The sequence below is a fragment of the Giraffa tippelskirchi genome, chromosome 10 (genome assembly GCF_054371585.1).
Source record: "Giraffa tippelskirchi isolate mGirTip1 chromosome 10, T2T-mGirTip1v1.2.pri, whole genome shotgun sequence".
Lineage (NCBI taxonomy): Eukaryota > Metazoa > Chordata > Mammalia > Artiodactyla > Giraffidae > Giraffa > Giraffa tippelskirchi.
The window spans coordinates 19,514,560-19,535,213 of NC_137284.1; the positions used below are offsets into that span (position 1 = coordinate 19,514,560).

Below are 20,654 nucleotides of genomic sequence, written 5' to 3' on the forward strand. Positions count from 1 at the left end.
CAGTAGGTTTGAGGTGGAGGCTTCCCTGACGGTTCACTGGTAAAGAATCTACCTGCCAAACAGGAGGCACCGGTTCTACCTCTCGGTTGGACCGATCCCCTGGAGGAGGAAATGGCAACCCACTCCAGTATTCTTGCCTGGGAAATCCCATGACCAGAGGAGCCTGGTGGGCTACAGTCCATGGGGTTGCAAGAGTCAGACATGACTGAGCTGCTAAACAACAACAGCAGCAGGTTTGAGGTGGGGCTTGGAATCTGCAGTTTTAAAACGCTCCCATGGTGATTCTTAAACACAGCCAAGTTTAGCAACCACCATCGTGGATCACAGAGCAGTGTGGACTGGCCAGAGTCATCCTCTCACCAGGGGAGGGGACTTCAGTTCTCAGGGATGGTCCCTGGCTCTGTTTACGGAATGTCCCCACACATCAGATACTGTGCTTTGCTTCACAGCCATCACCCTGATGGGCCCTCCTCGTAACCCTGCAGGGTAGATGGCATGGTCTGTATTTAAAAAATGGGATGGAGATTAAATATTAATAACTCACCCAAGACGACACAGAACTGAGATTTGAAAATGATTCAACCTGACTCCAAAAATTCTACCGTTAAGTAAATACTATTCCATTGCCTTTATGGACCTGTTATTGAGTCCAAGCTCGCTCTGCTTGTTGCCCAACAGGCCAATGAATCCAACAGATGAGGTGCTGAGGCAAGGAAGAGACTTTATCTGGAAAGCCAGCTGACTGAGAAAATGGCAGGCTAGAGCCTCAAGATAAGCATCTTATCAGGGTCTGGATACCAGGTTCTTTTCTAGATCAGAGATGGCAGGAGGTGAGGAAGGCCGTTAATCTTGCAAACATCTCCTAGAATGAATGGCAAGCCTCAGTCAGGGGATGTGTTAATTTCTTCCTTCCTGCCATCCACAGGTGGACAGGGTTCTGGACAAAAAGGCACTTTAGTTTAACAGTCAGGCAAAGGGGCAGGGTTCTCTGAGGCAAGCCATTCTCTATGATTATAATAACAAAAGCAACGAAAAGCAAGTCAAAGAAATAGTTCCAACATGGAGTCAGAATTGGTTTCTTCTGCAACAGACCTATGTAAAGGTCTCATTAACACTGAGATATCCAGTGTGTAGGAACCAAGAAATCACAGTTGTACTGCTTTCTAAATGTAGTCCTGGGGCCAGCTTTAGATGCCATGACTTAACACAGCCCCTCGGGCAGAGACACTGGTCTGGTCTGTGACTGCCTCCCCAGGGTTGAGCATAGGTCTGATGTGTAGGATATGCTTAATAAATGCTCATTGGATGGGTAGTAAATACTGTAAAAAAGAAATAGGAAAAATCCCTCGATGCAAAGTGTAAGGTGGCCTGTTCTACACTGGACGCTCCTTCATAAAACAAAGGAGTGTTTTTTCCTTGTTCTTTTGAGCAGAGAAAGTGGGTTTGGCTGAAAAGGACAAGCTTGGGGAGGGACCTGTGTTGGCCAGGGCTCTGGGGACAGAAGAAGGGCCCCTTCCCTCTGGCTTGCAGCCCTCCTGCCTGCATCCCCCAGGGCAGGTTTCAGCGGGATTCACCACCCTCAGTGCTAATCTTCTGAAGAGGGTGTTATCCAGGGTTGTCCACACCTAGAGGCTCGGCTCTGCAGGGCCCATGCCCAGGGCGATGCGTTGGCAGATTTAGCATAATTTTACCAACACTTCATTCATTCAAAAATGACTTTTCAAAAAGAATCATTTCTGGAGCACCTTTTACTTTATATAGGTGTTAGCTTTGTTGTCGTTCGGAGGCTTGGTTGTGTCTGACTCTTTGTGACCCCATGGACTGCAGCACGCCAGGCTTCCCTGTCCTTCACCATCTCCTGGAGCTTCCTCAAACTCACATCCATTGAGTCGGGTGATGCCATCCTACCATCTCATCCTCTGTCATCCCCTTCTCTTCCTGCCCTCAATCTTTCCCAGCATCAGGGTCTTTTCTAGTGAATTGGATCTTTTCTTGCTGATGCTTCAGCATCAGTCCTTCCAATGAAATTCAGGCCCGATTTCCTTTAGGACTGACTGGTTTGATCTCCTTGCAGTCCAAGGGACTCTCAAGAGTCTTCTCAAACACCACAGCTCAAAAGCATCAGTTCTTCAGTGTTCAGCCTTCTTTATGGTCCAACTCTCACATCTGTACATGACTACTGGAAGGAGCTAGCTACATAAAGTGGAGAGCATGTGGTGTGGGATGGTAGGAAGCAGAGAGGATGAGGAGCTGGTGAAGGGTAAAAATGAGATGTGAGGAACTGGGGTTTTTCAGGGTGAGGAGGAGAAGGAAGGCTGCCCTGTCTGCAGATTTCACCACTGCTCTCGAAGAGATCTTAGGGAGCGGCCTGGGAAGGCTCCTCACTGAGCATAAATGATGCGGGAGGTGAGGCTGGGTCACCTGAACCTTGAGGGATGGCAAGGTCCCAGATGTGGGATCTTCACACAGCCCCAGGAAGGCCGTCCCAGTCATCCTGCCCATGGGAAGGCTGGAGTCCCTTCTCCCTTTAGGCAAAAGGATGTGTTAGTCATTCAATCGTGTCAGATTCTTTGTGATCCCATGAACTGTAGCCCTCCAGGCTCCTCTGTCCATGGGGATTCTCCAGGCAAGAATATTGGAGTAGGTAGGCATTCCCTTCTCCAGGGGATCTTCCTGACCCAGGGATGGAACCCGGGTCTCCTGCATTGTAAGCAGATTCTTTACTGTCTGAGCCCTTTTGGGCAAGGGGTCAATTAAATGTCTTACCAACAAGGATACTTTTGAGAACAAAACTGACACTCAACAATCACTCCTGGACACAAGCTTAGACCAAAACTGTCCGCAGGTGTCCAGGACTGTGGTCATCTACTTGTGGGTCACCCCGACGAGTTGGGGGCCCTCAAAGCCAGGAGTCGGGGTTCCCAGTTAATGGTGAGAGCAAGTGACAGCAGCAGGAAGTGGGGCAACCTTCTGTCTGGGGAGTCTCAAGAGACAGCAGGGTCCCAGTGGGGAAGGTGCTGGGCAGGGTCTTAGCAGGGGTTCCAGGCTGTGGTCAGAGCACTGCTCTGGGGGCAGCTGCAGGCAACTCAACTCCACACCACAGTGGGAACAATAGAGCCGAGAGTAGAAGAGAGCAGAATGGGCCGGGGATTGGAGGGGTGCCGGGGGATGGGGCTGGGCGAAGCCACTCTCCTCCCATGACTTGGGAACAGGGGACTGAGGGAAGAGGTGTAAAAGAGGCTTCAAGGGGCTTCACAGGACACACTTTCCCACTCTTCCACCTCCATCCAGCCTGAGGCCAGCGACTCCTATTTGTCACCTGGACCCTTGGAAGAATCGTTTGAAAGCTATTGGCCTTCTAAGAAATTGCACAAATGCTCTCCCACATACTATTTTGCACTTCCAGGGGATTCATGCACCATAAGAATCTTTATCCTAGGAAATGATGCATTCCCCGAGCCTAGATTCTTAACCCACAGAGACCATGAGATAATAAATGTATGTTGCTTTAACCACTCGGAGAAGGCAATGGCACCCCACTCCAGTACTCTTGCCTGGAAAATCCCATGGACGGAGGAGCCTGGTAGGCTACAGCCCACGGGGTCGCTAAGAGTCGGACACGACTGAGCGACTTCACTTTCACTTTTCCCTTTCATGCATTGGAGAAGGAAATGGCAACCCACTCCAGTATTTGTGCCTGGAGAATCCCGGGGATGGCGGAGCCTGGTGGGCTGCCGTCTATGGGGTCGTACAGAGTCAGACACGACTGAAGCGACTTAGCAGCAGCAGCAGCAGCTTTAACCACTAAGGTTGTAGTAATTACACAGCAATGAACAACTAACACTTCTCTCATTAGCTTTTCCTGATGCTGTGTCATTCTATGACAAAGGGTGTTCTTCCTAGATTATGGAGCATGCTCCCAGATGCTCTCATACCATCTGTACTGGCTGTCTGTTACCATTTGCAGAAGTAAATTTCTTGACCTGGCAACCCCTCTCTGAGGAAATCTTGTCCTGGCTGAGCTACCCAGCTAGAAAATGTGGCCACCTAGATAGCCCGAGTCTAGGGGATACCACCTGGGAATTGACAATCAGGATACAGTAAAGGCAAGAGAGAACTTGAACCCCACAATTTCCTCTGGCCTTACTCACTGTAGGGGCTGTTTCACAGTCTTTGCTAGCCCCCTGCCTCTAACATGTATATTTGTAATTAGTAGTTACTCAGTACATGTTTGCCAATTCATTTGATCCAGTCATTCCTGAAGTTAAAACTGGGGCTGATGAAGAAGTGCCAGGCCCCATCAAGGGCACCTACTTAAATTTCAGGACAGTCCACCTGGCCCAAAAGGTAGGGACAGCCAATGTCAGGCCTTTGAAGAGGACTTGTGGTCATGAGAGTGTAGCGAGAGATGACCCAAGTTTGCATCCAGATCTGCAAGGAAAACATCAGCCTTTTCAGTCTAAGGCTTTCATCAGTCTTCACCTTGACCTGGAGACCTGGGGGAAGAGCAAAATGGTTTCAAAGAGACATTGCACTAATTTCCCTGGGTTCTCCTCTCTTTTAGGAAGGAGAGGAGCAGACATTGAAGGAGAGGATTAGCGATCTCAGCTGTTAGGCTCTGAGATTCCAGCTATATTGATAAGCTTTTCCATTTCCTTCCTCAGAAATTAGAATTATATGGAAGAAGCCTTTGAAGTCTAGAAGCCCAATCATCTCATTGCATAGATAAAGGAACCAAGGCCAGAGAAGTGGACAGACTTACCCAGAGTCACACAGCAAGTGGGTTGCAAGGCTGATTTGGAGCCCCGTGCTCTCTCCAGATCATTCCCTGCCTCTCCACCCCTTGGATGGGCACAATTTATGGACATGGGAGCCAGGACGTTTTATGTGGGTGCAACCATAGCCAGGGACTTCCCACACTCGGGGAAGCAGGCCGAGAACAAACATGGGAGGGCCTGGGCCGTGGCCCGTCTCCCTGCCCTCCCTGGAGGCGCTGAGAGTTGGGAGTTCGGCAGCAGAGCGAGGCATGTTGTTCATATTTTCTTGGCTGGGCGGTCCTGGCAACAGCTCTTCATTTCCTGTAAGGGAAGGCCTTTTAAACTCCGAGTTCAACCTCTCTTAAGATGGGATGGGGTGGGGCAGAAAAATGAAATCCTCAAAAGTAGAGCCCCTTCGCTCTGACCTGGGGTGCTCTGGTGGGCTGGTGGAGCCAGCAGTTGAGAGCAAGGACCCTGTCCTGTCCCTGTGGGCTCTGGGCGGAGATTGGAAAGGCTGAAGGAGCAGAGGCAGAGAGGGCCACTCCTCCGAAGTGTCCACCCAGCTTGCGTTCATAGTAATGAGCCTGGGTCTCTCCTCTTCCATTTAAGACTTGTTGCTGTTTAGTTGCTCAGTTGTTTCCAACTCTGTAACCCCATGGACTGTAGCCCACCAGGCTCCTCTGCCCATGGGATTTTTCAGGCAAGACTACTGGAGTGGGTTGCCATTTCCTTATCCAGGGAAGGAGAAGGGGATCTCCCCAACCCAGGGATCAAACCTGAGTCTCCTGCATTGGCAGGCAGATGATTCTTTACCACTGAGCCACCAGGGAAGCCCCCCTTTAAGACTAGCTAGAGGTTAAAAATAGTTTTTCCCACCCCACCCATGCCCCATGTTGGATCTCATTTCAGATCCGATCTCCTGGGAACCTCTTTGATCCCCCAAGTCTGAATCAGGTGCCCTCCTAGATCCATAAAACCATAGTGCCCTGGGCTGCCCCCATGCCTAGTCTTTCATTAACTGCGGTTGCCTGCTTGCCTGTCTGCCTCTGCCCACTGCCCGATCTCTGATGGGGGGATACCCCTGTAAGTGAATGAGAATGATCCCCTCATCCGGTCCCATGAGACCTCTGAGCTGTGATGCCCAGAGATGGCAAGGACACCAGGCCTCTCTTTCTCCAGCAGGCCACCCCTGGAAGGAAGTCTGACCTTGGGCCAGGAAGGTCCCATCCAGTGAGGGTCAGGGTGTGAGCCACTAACCCTCTGGCATTGCCAGTAGCTGGGAAACCTTTTGGTTGCCATGGTAACACACAGCACATTACCTGACAGTTAAGAGGCATTCCATAATGATTCCAAGGGATAAATGAAACATAGCTTTTCATAGCCTTTTCTTTTATGGCTAAAAATGCCAGATCCTTCAAACATTGCTCACATGACATGATTTTCAATTCTTGTCTTGTCCTCTACTTTCAGTCAATCCCTCTTTAGTTTTGACACCCAGAATTCACAGCAGTTCTCCAGGGTGGCTTGACCCACGAAGCTGAGCTGTGTTTTCACTTTGCCAAGTAGGGATACTGCTTTTCTAGTAGGCACTCTGAGGGTTTTAGCAGCTGCAGAGACCTCGGCCTCCTGTAGTGTGTATAACGAACCAAAATTCAGAGGTTTTTCTTCCCAAATATGTTCTGTTGGTTTCCCTATCTCACCCTTATAAATGTGTGTATGTGTCTGGGTGGTTGGGTGGGTGTGTATGAGAGAGAGAGATTGAGATGTAAGTGTAGGACTTTGCATTTATTCCTTTTTTTAAAAAAATATTTATTAAAAAAAATATATTTATTTACTTGGCTGCATCAAGTTTTAGTTGCAGCATGCAAACTGCTAGGTGCGGCATGTGGGATCTAGTCTGACCAGGAATTGAATCCAGGCCCCCTGTATTGAGAGCATGAAGTCATAGCCACTGTACCACCAGGGAAGTCCCAGGATCTTGTATTCATTTGTTCTTATTAAATCGCATCTTGCCCAATTTGTGCTATTGAGATCTGGATTTTTTTTTTTTTTGACCAAGAAGTTTTCCTTTGCTCTCAGACTCATACCTGTCTCTGACCTTCTCTCTAAAATTGCCAGTACGTACTGTGTGCTCAGCGTGTGCCAGGTCACTTTGTTGCTGTTCAGCCGCTCTGTCGTGTTGGACTCTGCAACCCCATGGACTGCAGCATGCCAGGCCTCCCTGTCCTTCACTATCTCCCAGAGTTTGCCCAAGTTCATGTTTATTGAGTCGGTGATGCCATTCAACCATCTTATCCTCTGCCATCCTCTTCTCCTTTTGCCTTCAATCTTTCCCAGCATCGGGGTTGTATATGAGGATCACTTTATGTGGATTTTGTTTTAAATCCCTCTTTAAACCTCACAGCAGCCTATGAGATAGGTACATTTATTGGCCTCATTTTATAGATAGACAGGATTTCCCAAGGTTACAAGAGCTAAATTGTGGGGCAGGACTGTGAACCCACCTATCTGGCTCCAGCCCTTTCTGTTGACTGCAACAGTACACAATCCCTATGTTTTCATCCAAATCATTCACTAAAATGACGGGAAGGAAAGACTCAAGGGCAATATTGCCGAGGGGATAAACGTGGAGAAGCCTGAAAGCAGGGAGTGACCTGTTCAGAATGAAGGTTTCAATACGCTAGAATGTGAAGGGAGTGACATCGTCTGTTTTGCTTCATACAAACCCTTTTGCAAAAGACTCAGGAACCTCACGGGAAAGAACTCAGATAGCCACACAGATGTGCAGATCCATCTAAAAATCTATAAATGCAGGAAGGCAAAATGGGACCAAAAGAAATCAAAGCCTAAAGTGTTGGCCAGAGCCTTTACACCTGCAGTCCCTTTACCTGAACACCTGTTAACACTCCTCCCAGCCCCTGTCCCCCTTCCTCCCCCCAAATCCCTTTGCCGGGCAAACTCCTACTGATCCTTCAGTCTCAGCTTAAACATCTCTCTTTCTAGAAAGCCTCTCCTTCTTCCCCAGACCATTTGGTCCAGCTGGTATAAGTTCCTAGAGCACCTTGCCCATCTCCTAAATGCTCAGTCCCCTTGGAGTAGCTCATTCCTTGTCTGACTTCTGCTGGACTATGAGTTCCACAAAGGCAGGGCCCTTGCCTGACTTGTTCTCTACTCTGACCTAGCTCCCAGCTCGGCCCAGGGGAGGCTCCTCTTAGAAAACCAACAAATAGATTTTGAAAACAGTAGGTGGGGACTTCCCTGGCGGTCCAGTGGTTAAGACTCCTCACTTCCACTGAAGGCGGCACGGGTTCAATCCCTGGTCAGGAAACTAAGATGCCACCTGCCATGTGGTGAAGCCAAAAAATATATAAATTAAAAAAATAAAACGATATCGACCTGAACCCATGCTTCTAACACACACACACACACACACACACACACACACACACACACAGTAGGTGGAAGAAGGAGGGCGGCAGCTGCCATGTCTTTCCTACAGAACCTCAGCCCCTGTCACTCATCTCTCCCAGCCCTCTCCTTGCCTTTCCTTGGGCTTTGCTTGATGTTCACTAGAACTGGTTTTCACCATCACCTAATGTTAATGGGAAGTGAGGGCCCACAGAGCTCAGGTCAGCCCCTGTCTGAGAACAGCCTTTCCCAGGTACTGCAGCTACACTTTCCTTCCGCGGCAGGCAAGATATTGATGCTTTCTGCTTCAAGCCTGCCAGCTTGGTTTGGCTGTGACTCTGAGATATTTTTTTTTTTGTCCCCCAGAGCAAGCAAGTCAGTATTGGGAAAGTTTTTAAAAATGCCATTCAGGGACTTCTCTGGTGGCCCAGGGGCTAATACTCCAAGCTCCTGTGCAAGGACCTGGGTTTGATCCCTGGCTGGGGAGCTAGATCCCACATGCTACAACCAGAAGATTTTGCATGTTGCAACTAAAATAAAAAATAAAATAAAAAAGGATCCTGTGCGCAACAACTAAAGATACCACAGACCACAATGAAGATCAGAGATCCTGCATGTAGCAAATAAGACTCGGAGCTGCCAAAGAAATAAACAAATATTTAAAAATGACATATCACAGCCATCCACCAATGACTCTCAAAGTGAGTATGAGCCTTGGGGAATCGGGGATGTCACTGCACTGACAACACTGTATCCTGGGAATTACCACCTGGACTCTGTACCTGCATGTGGTCCTTTGCTGATCACAGCACCAGAACAAGGCCAGGCCTCCCAGGTCCTCCTTGCATCCTGCTGGAGCAATGCCAAGTCCTCAAAACTAAGGGGAATAAAAGAAGTCAGCGGATGACTCTGTACTCAACATAGAATATTAAGATTCCCGGCACCCTTACACTTGCATTCAATTTTAGTCAATTAGTGTTACTATTTGCTATGTGACAGACATTATATTGTATGTCACCTCATTTATCCTTACAACTCCGTCCTGGATAGAGTAAGGATCACTATTTCCATCTTGCAACTGACAAAACTGAAGCTCAAGGAAGTTATAGGAACTGACTTCAGGGCCTCCCATCTTTGCTGGGGCCCGAGACCCCTCTGCTGTGCCCCAGTGCTAGCTACCTCCTGGAGGGCAATCTCTACTGCCCTGGCTTTGGGACCACTGGGTGTGGAGTTGCTTTTGACCAGGGTCTGATGTAGAAGCAGGCAAAAGTGCCACCGGGCACAGCACTGTTTTGGGGAGCTGGCAGCTTCCTCCCTTGGCCCTGTGAACATTTCCCAAATATGGGGAGCCATCTGTTGATGATGTGAACATTGGGCAACTTCCACTCTCATCACGAGCTTGGCAGCAATGGAAAGTGAGTCCAGAAAGAGCCCTTGTGTATCATAAAGGAAATTTAAGCCGTATGTTTCTCATTCATTTACTCTTAAGTCATCAAAATGTTGGTTTTAAAGAGGCTTTTGATGTCTAACTCACTTTCTGCTTTTTTATGGGGGAGAGAGAGAGGAAGTCATGATTCTTTAGCTATAAATTGCCCGGTTTGGGCAAAGCTGGAGATGATCCATTACCCAAATACCAGAAGAACTGAGGAAGCTCCAAGGAGGGGAGTGTTGCCTTAGGAACCCGGGTAGGACTCATGCTCATTCCAAAAAAAAAAAAGTACAATGGCTATTTAGCAAGTGTCAGACATAATGACAAGTACGAGATAAACAACTCACAAGCCTCTTCCATCAGTGTAGTGGAAAGGAGGAAGAGAGACATCTAAATAATTTACCATGCCATTCTCCTGTAGGTGACTCCTCTGCTCGCTGTCACCTTGCTCTGAGCAACACCGTGATGAAGATATAGTAGCTGAGGAGTCAGGAGCCATGCCTGAGGCTTCCTGTGCAGTGGATGCAGTCATGGAACCGGGACCAGGATCTCAGGATCTTGGGATCTTGGCTGTCTTGCTCTAGAGCTCCTGTTCTTAACCTCTACTGCCTCTAGGAGGAAAGGAGTGGCTACCTAGGTAGGGAGAAAGGGGAAAAAAGACTCTCCAGGTGGAGGAAACCACCCCTGAGAGGGGCTCCAGGAGGGAAGGACATGTCACATGTAAGGAGCAGAAAGGCCAGGGTGGACAGCACAGGAGAGGGGCCCAAGGCGAGGTTGGAGAGGCTGGCGAGGGCCAGACCATGAGGGCCATGGTATCAAGGCAAGGCCATGGCCTCTAACCTAAGAGCAGAAGGAAGGCGCTGGCAGGTTGTAAAATCTCTCTGGGTGCCTCTAATGTGCAGTCAGGGTTGAGAACCTCTGGGATGAAGATGGTGACAGTTAAGGCAAGGAGAAGTGAACAGACCAGAGAAGGACCTTGGGCTTCAGTTTCTAGGACTTGAAGTGTTGCCTGGTGGGCAGGGCAGGGAGGTACTGAAGATGTAGAGAGGAAGGTAAGTGATGGAAATGGAGACTCACCAGATGAGATGTCCAGGGACGTCGGATTTTAGGAGGAGACTGCTGTATGGACACTACTGTTAAGACCAGAGCTTCTGTCTGAAGAGTGAGCACAGCTGTGCCTTGAAGGTTGTCCAGGCTTTGAAACCAGGTCACTTTGGTCCTTGTAACCCAAACATCCTAATTAATTTGTTTACAATACAGCATGGCAAGTGTCACAACAGAGACAGAAATAAAGCACTAGAGATGCTGGGTGAACCGAGGGACTAATTATGCCAGGACCATCAGGGAATGCTTTACTGAGGAGGTGACCCTGGAGCTGGTTTTGGGAAGGGTCATAGTTGTTCTCAGGCGAAGGAGGAAGAAAATGTCCTAAGTGGGTAGGAGGGACAGGGTTGTAAATGATCCATTGAGTCTGGGAAGCAGTGAGGAGATCAAAGTGGGAGCGATGTAGGCATGTCAGGGAGAGTAACCAGGGCCAGATGGAGAGATGAACTGGGACCAGCCAAGGAGGGCTGTGGAAGCCGAAGGATTTGGATTTTCATTTTGGTTCTTCTCCTCTAGCTTGTAAGTTCTCCTCACAGGACTTGGTCTTTGACCTTCTGTTGGGGGCCTATGAACACCAGAGAATCCTTGGGACCCGTGGGCTCTTGGAAGGTCATCTAATCCATTCTTCTGTTCTTGGGGGCACCAGATTTAAGTTGTCCTGAACACAAGAGAAACTTTCCTATATTTGAAGCATTTTAAAGAAGGAGGGACTTGTGTGGTCCAGTGGTTAAGACTCCATACTTCCAATGCAGGGGGTGTGGGTTCAACCCCTGGTTGGAGAACTTGGATCCCACATGCCACGTGGCACGGCCACCCCCCTGCATCCTACCACCTCACTGGGTCGTACGTTGGTTGACAGGAGACCTCATCCTAATTCTTTTCCTCTATAGTTTCAACTTATTTTTGTAGATTCTCAAAGGAATGGAAACAGCCACCATTTTCTGTAATGAAAGACGTCCACACTCTTAGGCAATCACCGATAAAAAACATTTGTTGGACTCTTACTGTGCGAAGGTTCTGGGTTGACCTGATGATAAAGAAATAGAAGGCGTATTCTTTGGTTTTGAGTTGCTCATATCTGCTGAATCAGGACATGAAAAAAGAATACTTGTAACATCAGGAAATATATGCTAAGTTAGTGCCAAACAAAATCTTCCTGATCCCCTTGGACAGATCTGGGGTGTTCCCTGTCTGTGTTCCCCTGTTTCTGGTACACACATTACTTCCACATAGCAATTATCCTGAGATATCGTGGCAAATATATTGTGTATTTCAATACATAGCCATGCTTTTATTTATTCATTACATAGAATTTAAAAGAAAAACATATACATGCTTTAATTACTTTAAAAATTGTTCATTATTACATGTTATAATTTTAATTAATTTTTATTGGAGTATAGTTGCTTTACAATGTTGTGTTAGTTTTACTGTACAGCAAAGTGAATCGGATACCCTGAGCTATCATGGCTGTTTGTTTCCAGTTTGTTTCCCCAGCAGACTGAGCTCCTTAAGACAGAACATCCTCTTTCTCTTTGTCCGAAGCCCTCCTCCTACCTCAGTATCTAGCTTACACTGGGTGCTCAATTAATGTTTGCTAGATTAATAAATGAATAGTAAATTTAGTACTGAGGCTGAAGCTGAAGCTCCAGTGCTTTGGCATCTGATGAGAGGAGCCGACTCATTGGAAAAGGCCCTGATGCTGGGAAAGCTTGAAGGCCAAAGGAAAAGGGGGTGGCAAAGGATGAGATAGATAGCATCACCAACTCAATAGACATGCTGCTGCTGCTGCTAAGTCACTTCAGTCGTGTCCGACTCTGTGCGACCCCATAGACGGCAGCCCACCAGTCTCTGCCGCCCCTGGGATTCTCCAGGCAAGAATACTGGAGTGGGTTGCCATTTCCTTCTCCAATGCATGAAAGGGAAAAGGGAAAGTGAAGTCGCTCAGTCGTGTCTGACTCTTTGTGATGCCATGGACTGCAGCCTAGCAGGCTCCTCTGTCCATGGGATTTTCCAGGCAAAAGTACTGGAGTGGGGTGCCATTGCCTTCTCCACAATAGACATGAGTTTGATCCAATTCTGGGAGATAGCAGAGGACAGGGAAGCCTGATGTGGTGCAGTCCATGGGGTCCCAGAGAGTTGGACGCGACTTAGCAACTGAACAACAACAGTATATATACAAAATAATACAAAGACTGTGTATTTCTCTTAGGAATTCAGGGGACGGAGGGACCTCTGTGGGCCAGAACAGTCAGGAGGTTTTACAAAGACAGTGAGGCTCCTACCGTATGCCTAACTTTAGTGATGAAAACTGGGAACCGAAATAGTGAGGTTAGAAAGGGGTGAGTTGGGAAAGAGAAAGGTCTCCCATCGTCCAACTCCAGCTAATGTTTTCCAGGTTGGAGGCATGGCCACTTACTTGAAACACAATAGATTCTGGGACAATTGACCAGTGAATTGTTCTGATATGTGTGACCAGGCGTTGAATCACATGGATCTTCAGTCCATCCATGCATTCTCCGGGGTCCTGGAGCACCAGACATTGCTCTGGTTTTTCTGGAGTTCCCTGGGATCCCACTTTCTCCCCCAGAGACTGTGCCCCCTTCCCAACCAGTCCCCTCTCTCTTGCTTAAATTAAAATGGCTAATTTTAGACACTTCCTGATTACTCCTCTCTGGACCTCATTAGTGGAATTAAAACATTTAGAACCTCAGTTGGAGCAGGAGCCACTTTCATTGGTCCTGGTCTGTTTTCCATCTTCATGTTGCTGTTGATGTTGGCTGCCTTGGAGAAAAGCAAAATGAACTCTCTCCCTAAGAGAGCGGACCACAGGCTGTTGGCTGAGTGCCTGAGCCAGTGGGTGAGGGGTGAAGGCACATATGTCCAAGGGGATATGCCCACCTCTGATGGCAGGCACATGTTTTGCCCATAGTACATCTGAATAATGCATAGGCATTCATTTTTCGTTTATGTATTCATTCAACATTTAATGATCACTTAGTGATCACTAGACACTAAACTATCCTATATTCTAGGTCCTAAGGGTAGAAAAACATCTAACAAATGGCTTCTGCTTGCTGAGAACTTCTAATCAGGTAGGTGTGATGGACCAGCATGTGACCACCAACCCATGAGACCCATGGGTCTCCATGTACAGGTATGTGAAGGGCACTCATCTTTGAGTATTTCAGTCTAGGTTCTGTCTAAGGATTTTGTATGAATTTGCTCACTTAATTCTCACAATAACTCTATGAGCATAGAGAAGGACCACCTAGCTTAGTGCGGAGTGGGAGCAAAGAGCAGGAAGGGAAGGAAAGGCAAAGGGAAGGAAGGGCATTCCAAGCAGAGGGACTGGCATTTCCAAAAATATGGAAGCCCCAGACTTCCCTGGCAGCCCAGTAGTTAAGAATCCACCTTGCAATGCAGGGGACATGGGTTCGATCCCTGGTCAGGGAACTAAGATCCCACAAGCCTCAGAGAAACTAAGCCTTCGAGTTGCAACTACTGAGCCTGCCAACTAGAGAGAAGCCCTTGCAGTGCAGTGAAAAGATCCCGCATACCACAACTAAGACCTGATACAGCAAAACATAAATGAGCAAATACAATATTTCTTTAAAAAGACGTGGAGGCCCCCCACACACATACACAAATCAAGTTTGGGGATCTGTTTACCTCTTTCTGCAATTCTTTTTCTCTGCCCCAGAGGAAAAGATCTCTGTAAGTATCTTGAAGTTGGTGACACCTATTGATTACAAGATGGATTTCAAGCATCTCCAGGGCATTTTTATTCCACTGAAAACAGCCTTGTCTCCTGTTGGATTTGCACCTTATCTAATAGCAACCTGGCTGGGAGCCTATTAATCTGCTCACCCCCACTGCCATCATTTTCCTGTTTCTTGCTCCTCCCCCTGCTCCTGTAAATTGATTCCAGAAGCTCTTTTCTCACTTTTAGTCTAGAGCCTCCTAGGTAGACTCCTTCTCCTCCACTAACAGCTCATTTTCTCACGAAACTATTCATCAAGGTCTCTCTCATCTCTTCTCTTTGAGTCCTAGTCCATCTGGGACTGTCTCGAAGCAGAGTCCACAGCCCAGATACTTCAATAAATTCAAGATAAATGGGCCACAGCAGCAGGTATGGTCAGTGTTCCATCTGTGACTGGCCGGAGCTGGACACCATAGCACTCAGCATCTTCTGACAATGTGATGCCCAAACTGGGATTTGTGTGGAATGTAGACCGCAGACTTTCTGTGGTACCCAAACCCTAGCATAGGAAATGGAGAGGGCATTTGAAGAGCAAGGAGAATTGCCAGCACAATTTGGGTCACAAAGGAGATACTTCTAGAATCGCTGAGAAAAGCAATCCTGGGAAGAAGGCGAGGTCAGAAACACTGATGCTTACTCTTCTGAATCAGATGGCTCAAGAATCTCAGCACATTTGACCTTCACTGCCACTTTTCAGGAACTTCAAGCTCCTTCTTGGGCTCAGGGCCAAGGACACACCGCCCTTTCGCTCTCTCCTGCACCTCCTTTGTCCTAAATCATAGAGAAGTTCTGAATTCCAGTGTAGGATGGGGGAGTCGAGGAGTCCTGAATCTGGTCTCAGAGAGGAGAGAATGGTACCTCTCAAGAAAGCCAGCTCCCCTCCTGCCTTGAGTCTTGGCTCTGTGTGATGATCCTCTCCAGAGCACTCGAGGCCTAGCATCTTTTTTAATGGGAACAAGAGACTTGTAAATCCCCAAGCCAGACTCCCTTAGAAGCTCCTGGCTCAGCGCTTGCCTCCTGGGCTCCCTGCCACGGGGAGCGTCTCCCATCTGCCCTCCCTCTCTCCCAGACTTCATCACGCATTGAATTCTGGCTCCGGCCGGGCAGTCTCGACTGCCTGGCCCAGACTTGGGCCTGCTCTTGTTACTAAGGGTAAGCATCTTTGGGCTGAACTGTAATCCTCAAGGCCCTCTGAAAGTTGGGGCTGCTGGATCAAGAGATGCTGACCCAGCATTTTGGGGAAAGTTTGAGAGACGAAGTTTGGAGAGATCCCGGACAGCCATCAAACCAGGAGTTTAGGTGAAATCTACATACAGTTCCCCTTTCCTTAAGTGGAGGCCCAGACACACAGGTCCACCCGTTCCTCCTGTGGCCCCATCCACTGGAGCTGATATCCCTCCATGTCCAGCTGTCCATCTTAGTGTCTGTCTCTCTGCCACTCTGATCAGGGGGCTCCTGGCCCCTCCCCTCTCATCCTTTTTTTTTTTAATACTTTTATTTATTTGTTTATTTTTGGCTGCTCTGTGTCTTCGTTGCTTTGTGTGGACTTTCTCTAGTTGCGATGAACAGGGGCTACTCTTTAGTTGTGGTACACGGGCTTCTTGTTGCAGAGGCTTCTCTTGTTGCGGAGCACAAGGCTCTAGATGCGCAGGCTTCAGTAGTTGTGGCCACACAGGCTCAGTAGTTGCGGTGCACAGGCTTAGTTGCTCTGAGGCATGAGGGATCTGCCTGGACCAGGGATCCAACCCACGTCCCCTGTAGTGGCAGGTGGATTCTTTACCACTGGCCCACTAGGGAAGCCCTCCCCTCTTCCTTTTCCAGTCAACCTTGTCCTTCAGCTGGAGGTCAGGAGCAGGGGCCTCCAGGTGCAGCCTGTGCTCAATGAGAAGAGTCAACCCCGCACTGTCAAGCCGATCTGTCAAGAAGGCTTTAGGGTTTGTAATTAGGAGGGCCAGATGGCCTCCTTCTTTAGTCTTTTCTGGCTCCCTCACTACCCACCCACCCCCTCCCCCTGGCTTGTAACTTGACTTTTTAAGATGGGATCAAAAATTGAAAAGAAAGAAAGAAAAAAAAGATAGAAGGACTACTAACCTTCACCCCCTACCCATGTTCTAAAAATCGCTTTGTGCCAGGTCCTACTTCTTGGCTCCTGGTGTCTTTAAATGTCCTTAGAATTCGCAGGACAAAGTGTCTGATGGAGGAAACTGATTCCTGGAGGTTGTCCGAGGAAGGAGGTTTCTTTCCTTTGTGTTACAGCCGTGGGGCTGGGCCTGGAACCCAGACATCCCTGTATTCCAGCCTTCATTGGAGCTAACGGGGTAGAGCAACCAAGAGGTCCCCGGGAGCCCTGGAGGGCCGGCCAGGCATGAGCCCTAACTTGCAGGGCGGCCTCGGACCAGATTTTTCTCCTCGCTGGGTCTCAGTATTTTCATAGAAAGAGAACACTTCTGCTTTTGAAGGTACTTCAGATAAGCGACTTCAGGAAAAGGAGTGACTGTTGCTAGCTGCAGTTCCTGTGAGAGGAGGATGACAGCTTATAGGATTTTGTGGTGGTGCTGGTCTGTTTTGGGGCTTCCCTGGTGGCTCAGCTGGTAAAGAATCCGCCTGCAATGTGAGACCTGGGTTCCATCCCTGGGTTGGGAAGATCCCCTGGAGGAAGCATGGCAACCCACTCCAGTATTCTTGCCTGGAGAATCCCCACGGACAGAGGAGCCTGGCAGGCTACATTTACGGGGTCGCAAAGAGTCGGACACAACTGAGCAACTAAGCACAGCACACACCAGGAAAGTTTAATTGAATATTTGTATTGTTAACAGGAGCCTGTGTCCAGGGCTCTGATTGGGGAAGCTGGGCACAAGGGGAGAACTGTGTCTACTTTTTGCTCCAGATTAGAGAACTTTAACTGTGCTGAGAGCAGACGGGGGCTGGGGCTGGGAGCGGGCCTCGGGGATAATGAGTCTCAAGTTTGTTTCCTCCCCAAATGGCCCCTCCCTTCCTCCTCTCTCCCTGCAGAGGAAAAGGGACAACAGGCTGTGGGCCTTCTGGACACTGTCCTCTGGGCACTCCGCTCTCTGGGCCCCTGCCTGGTGTCAGGAGCTAGGGGAGGATGGCTTGCATTTGTGCCCAGCGGGAGGGTGGAGCGCACAGGTTCCTACGTGTGTGAAGTCATCACGTGGCAGAGGATGGCAATGAGGTCCCCGTGAAAGGCCCCTGGCATGTGACAGAGATGCTCTGATCAGGACAGCAGTGATGGCAGAGTCCACCAGCCAGGGCACTCAGCTGGCCACCTAATGTATGACACTTTGAGCCCTGAGAAATGCCATGGATCAGTCCCTCTCTCTCCTTGGAAGGCATAGGATGAGTCATTCTTCATGGGCACTGTCCTCACGGTGGCGCCTGCATTTTGTCTGGCCTCGTTCGGGAGAGTCTGCCTGGGGGTAGGGACTTGACTGGGCTTCAGCCTTCTTGAGGTGCCCCCTGTTCACCACCTGAGGTCCCTGTGAACATGACTGTTTATTATCAGAGCAGATTCGAGAGAGGCCCCTGACTTGGAGAGGCTGGGGGCCTGGCCCCGGGTGGCACTCCACGGCTCTGCGGGCATCAGGTGTGGCCACCTGCAGGGGCTGGCCTGCTAAGACAGGTAATGCTGGACAAGACCTCAGAGCCAGACAATAGTTAGGTCACGAGTCACTCCCTTAAGACCACGCATCGGTTCCAGGCAGAACTGGGATCTCACCCAGGTTTGTCTGTTCCAAAGTGTGCCCTTCCCCTCACGCCAGGTGGAGAAGCAGGATCAAAGGATGAGGGGTAGAGGCTTTCAAATCAGCCTATAGATGAGGAAATTGGGTTCTTCTATCTTTTTCTCTGAAAAAAGATTGGGAAGAGAGACACGAAATTGCTGCCGGTGACTCTAAGTCATTAGCGGTGTGAAGACGGAAGTGGTGAAGTCTGTATCAGATCCGGTTCCCCTCCTCCACATCGCCCCCACCCCCTCCCCTGCCCTGGCCTGTGCTGAGATACCAATAGCCCATCACTGAGCACCCGCTGTGTGCCAGGCCCACTGCAACTGGCCCAGACATGTGACTCCCTTATTCCTGCTGCAATCATAGCAAGGGGGCCTTACTTGATTTTAAGAGGGAAACTGAGGCAGAGAGATGCTGAGTAACTTCTCACTCACTCAGGGAGTCTGGGGTGGGCCTCCTGGTCCCAGCACTAACCACTGAGCCACGCAGACCCCAGGGGAATGCTTCCAGTAGCTCCGTGGCCACGTCTCCAAAGGTGGGCTACGCTACGGCTGGGGTGGCGGGAGATCATCATCCTTTGGTCCTCTGGGGGCAGCCCCATGTCCCTCTGCTGGAGGGAACCCAGAGATCAGATGAGGCAAGGCTGGCCCTGCTTTCAGGGGGAGGCCGCTCCCCCCTCTTGCCTCCCTCGGGCCTAGTGGAGGCAGGGTGACCCTGTGGCCTGGATTCCAGGGCTGTGAACTTCATTCGTGCCTCACAAGGGAGGCTTACAGCAGCCCCAGGGTGCAGGGCGTTTGTAGTGGCCTTGGTGACCGTGCAATGTGGAAGGGACACCTGACCTCAAATGGAGGTGACAGCAGCTGCCTCCATTCTTCAACTCTTTCGTCCCTCTATCTGTGTGTTCATCAAGGAGAGGAGTGAGGGGTGTTGGAGGCGATCCAAGGTCCAGGAGGATGGAGAAACAGGAGGAGACCGAGTAACAGACCCAGGACTTCCTCTCCACCCCTGCCCTGGGATGCTCCTCATTCATGGACTGTGCTGTCTTTGCTCTCCCAGACCAGTCAAGCGAGCTCCAAACCCATGACGGAGGCCAAGTGGAGCTGGGAGGATGCTCGGCCTGGCTCCCCTTGCAATAAACAGTAGTAGGAAAATGCAGCTGTTTGTGTATAAACTAAAGCTCCTTACAGCCCCGGAAGCCTCTGACTCGGGGGCCCACAGGCTTGGAGCAGAGAACACTGCGGGGAGAAATATCATGTGTGAGCTGTGACTGCCGGGTCCCGAGCATCCTGCTGCCCCCCTCGCCCTCCTGCCCTCTCTGACCTGACCAGCCGCCCTCCTCTCACCCGCGCTGGAGCCCAAACACAGCCCAGCTGCAGGAACATCAGCCTCTCACGATGCGGTCTGGGCTCCTGTACAAACAGAGCTGGTCTCAGGGGCGGGAAGGTGGGGAGAGGCCAGCATGCTAGGAGAGGGCTTTCGTCAGGGATTGGGTGCTATGAAATATGTCAGAGGAGGGGCGCAGACACTCAGGACCCCTGTCATCCACGGGGATACATCTCCTTACCCTGAGGGCAGGGTGGAAGAGTAAGGAGTTTGATGCTAGATGGAATCCACTCTGCAGGGCGAGGGAGAAGGTGCTGGCAGCGCTGAGGAGGAAAGATCGAAGATGGGGCGCTGAGAAAGGTGGCAGTGATGGTGAGGCGGGGCATTCAGTCCATTTTGAGATTAGCTGGTTATGCAAATAACATGCAAATTGGCCCTTTATTGTGTTTTAGTCAATAGCCAGGCATTTTTTATCTTTGACTGGAAGCTTTGGTCTCCGTAGGTCCCAGCAGGTCACCAGGTGGGAGGGGGGCTGGCAGCCTCTGAAAGAGGAGGATGGGGGGGTCATCCCTTTACTCTGCCCAGTAGCTGTCACCCCAAAAGGGCTGGGGAGGGGGTACTGGCGGCAGATAGACCCCGGGAGTCCCTCCCGTGGGCCCTCCGATGGCAGCACTGACGTTCACAGGCCGGGTATAGCGGGGGCTCAGGGTAGGGGGTGCTGGGCCTGATGGATGGGCCCTGGCAGCAGCTCAAGCCGCCCTGCTGGGAGTCGGGGCCCAGGCTGTGCCGAGCAAGGTCAGGTTGAGGGCGGAGGGACTCTGGCGGCTGCAGTGTCCATGGGGTGGGGGGCAGGAGCTGTTCGGAGGGCTCTTGATGATTGGTGGGTGCCTAGTGGGGGAGAAAAAGGACAGGTCCAATGTGGGAGGGGGAGTAAATGACTGTCGGGGGAATGCGCCCAGAGAGGATCACTTTTCATGTTGCTGGGCTTCCTAAGGGACTAACATGCCTGTATTTTATGTGGGTTCCAGGGTGCCCAGGTTGGGGAAGGATGGAGTCCAAAGGCAGCACACAGCCGAACACACACACACACTCCTTTTATTTTTTTTAAAAGAGGGAATCTGGTTTCC

The 20,654-nt window shown here is 49.9% G+C and overlaps 2 long non-coding RNA genes across 2 annotated transcripts; both read right to left on the reverse strand.

Moving 5' to 3' along the window:
- Positions 1-3,776: 3,776 nt before the first annotated feature.
- Positions 3,777-6,056, reverse strand: LOC145522745 (uncharacterized). Its single transcript, XR_014066150.1, has 3 exons — positions 5,964-6,056; positions 4,763-5,078; positions 3,777-4,496 (listed from the first exon to the last, which is right to left on the reverse strand). It is a non-coding gene; the product is annotated as an uncharacterized LOC145522745 (long non-coding RNA).
- Positions 6,057-19,946: 13,890 nt separating this feature from the next.
- On the reverse strand, positions 19,947-20,388 carry LOC145522784 (uncharacterized). The gene is made up of 2 exons (XR_014066166.1): positions 20,205-20,388; positions 19,947-20,069 (listed from the first exon to the last, which is right to left on the reverse strand). It is a non-coding gene; the product is annotated as an uncharacterized LOC145522784 (long non-coding RNA).
- Positions 20,389-20,654: the final 266 nt, after the last annotated feature.